The sequence below is a fragment of the Penaeus monodon genome, chromosome 6 (genome assembly GCF_015228065.2).
Source record: "Penaeus monodon isolate SGIC_2016 chromosome 6, NSTDA_Pmon_1, whole genome shotgun sequence".
Lineage (NCBI taxonomy): Eukaryota > Metazoa > Arthropoda > Malacostraca > Decapoda > Penaeidae > Penaeus > Penaeus monodon.
The window spans coordinates 30,080,380-30,082,879 of record NC_051391.1 but is presented as its reverse complement, the minus strand read 5'-3'; the positions used below and the strand labels follow the sequence as shown (position 1 = coordinate 30,082,879).

Sequence of the window (2,500 nt, the reverse complement as noted above, 5' to 3'; positions counted from 1 at the left end):
AAGTGGGGGAGTCATCCCTCCCTTGGTTTCAGCCTCGCAAATTTTTTGATGGTCTCTTCAACCCTTTTTCTTTTCCTTTCCTCATGCCTTTCTTCTGTCCACTTACCGTAATCATCAATAGTTTGCCATAATGCAATGTGACTTTTGCTATCTGGCATGTTTATTTTTCTAGCCATTTACTATTCTGGAAATCCACAATCATCGCTTTATTTGTACCCAAGCCCCGCCCTACCGTTATATTTTGAATACTCACACACGTGTGTGTGTGTCTGAAGGCGAAAGGAAATATAATGAAACGAAGGTTTGGAAAAAAGTTGTATGGTGGGAGAGAGAGAGAGAGAGAGAGAGAGAGAGAGAGGAGAGAGGAGAGAGAGGAGAGAGAGAGAGAGAGAGAGAGAGAGAGAGAGAGAGAGAGAGAGAGAGAGAATCTTACATCCTATTTAATTTTCCTGCAAAATTATTCTTATATTATATTATAAAACGTATATATAAACCCCCTCTCTCTGTAAACTGTTTGTGATTTATCTTAATAGAGTTGTTTCAGTAAAAGAAAGAAGAAAAAAAAATCGGTTTTGGAAGCCATTTTTAAAGTGGTAAAAGAAAAGACACGAATTGCAAGAGACGAAAGCGATTGCGCCAACTTACGCAAACGGGGCTACCAACACTAGCCGAGACGTGTAACACTGCACTGCGAGATGCCATTGTTTATGTAGAGAATTTTATAATGACGAAGATAATGACGATGGAAGACACAAAGGGAAGAACTGAAATACTAAATGGTTATCTAAAAAAAATGGTTGCATGCTCCCTGTAAGAAGAACTGAAAGTAAAGCAGAAACATACTGATAAGAACTCACAGAAAACGTTAGGAGAAACACCGTTTCTTGAAGGGAAACTGCGCAAAATCTAAAATAGAAAGGCGACGCGTTCAAGCAAAGTCGAATACATATTACGGCTGAGTGATTTGAAAGCCATCAAAATACGCGATATAGTAAAAGAGACTGCAAATAAAAGGGTAAATCAGACATTGTCATTTAAATAACAGACAGAAAACATCATCTGTCGATATGGAAATATTCAGAGACCTTAAATGAAATGGAAAAAAAGTTTGACATGGAGAAAATGAAAGGAGAGATAAAGACCGTAAAAAATGAACAACACGCTATAAACAGAATAAATTGTAATTCATGACAAGCAAAGGTAACCAATATAACCAAGCAAGCTACGACCCCTTGCCAGACAGACACACACACACAAAACCTAGCAAAGAAAAAAGGAAATCGTAAAATAACAATATTCCCTTAAACAAAGGCTGGAATATAATTCCACACAGATATAGACGCATAACAGTGAATATTCTTTGAGATGCATCATTATAGAGTTTTACCATAAAAGCAGGAGAGTCAGAGATAATATTCAGTTGACATTATCCCAAACAATATATGATACTGCAACAGCGAAAGAACTGGATAGATTGCATTATCAGTACTTGGACTTTAAAAAGACCTTTGACAAAATAGCACAGGTCAAAGAGAACCGGAAATCAGAAGGCAGGGGAGGAGTTAAGAGGAATTTCTTCGAATACATGGAGGATTTTATATATGAACACAAATTAGTATACAAATTAAAGGCAAAAACATTCGATATGGAAACAAGTAACAAGTTTATTACCACAGGGGACTAGCCTTTGCACCCATTATATTGTTCATAATTTTAGCCAGTGTTATGACCATGAATAGATACCCAAACAGCTATCTGAATATGAGGCAAAAGTATAGAAAGAAGAGCTAAGAACAAGAATTCGTATCAGTCTCAAAAAAACGACATTGAAAGTTTGGAATGTGGAATATAACTCAAAGAGACGTCAGATACAGTGATAGCAAAAGTCGACCACTTACCAGTACAAGCAGCATATATGTCTAGGAAAGAAATGCCTCATCATAGTTGTAATCGGGAATGTTAAACCACAGGATCATTAAATGCCATTATTAAAAAAAAAAAATTCATATACGTAGACCAAGATATGGTAAAGAAAAGAATGACGATTTTCACAAGAATAGCTGCAGTGGCAAGGAGTCTCAAGGAAAGATACAAATAAACTGGAACGATGTCAACGAACGGCTAATTTTAATGGACTTGAACCACAAAGAAACACTGAAGAAAATTAAACTTAGAACTTTGGAAGAAAGACGAAATCGAGATGATACAGTTGTGTCTCAGGGAAGAATGTGTTATTTAGAAAAAAGGAAGTTTATAAGAAAATGTAGGACAAGGATGAAAGGAAATTAGTTTTCTAAACAGGATTATCGATGAATGGAACAACTTTCAGAAAGTGTTGTAAAATGTTAGTAACATACATCCCTTCGGAAAGTTGTATGGCATCCTCAGTGTAGCAAACGGGGACCCCTGAGATCAGCTCCATTTCCGCGTTTAAACAAATAGGTAATATCACGCTCTCTCTCTCTCTCTCCTCTCTCTCTCTCTCCTCTCTCTTCTCTCT

The 2,500-nt window shown here is 36.7% G+C and overlaps 1 pseudogene; it reads left to right on the top strand.

Annotated features, from left to right (window-relative positions):
- Positions 1-1,731: 1,731 nt before the first annotated feature.
- LOC119573935 overlaps positions 1,732-2,500 on the top strand; it is a 2,363-nt pseudogene continuing 1,594 nt past the window's right edge.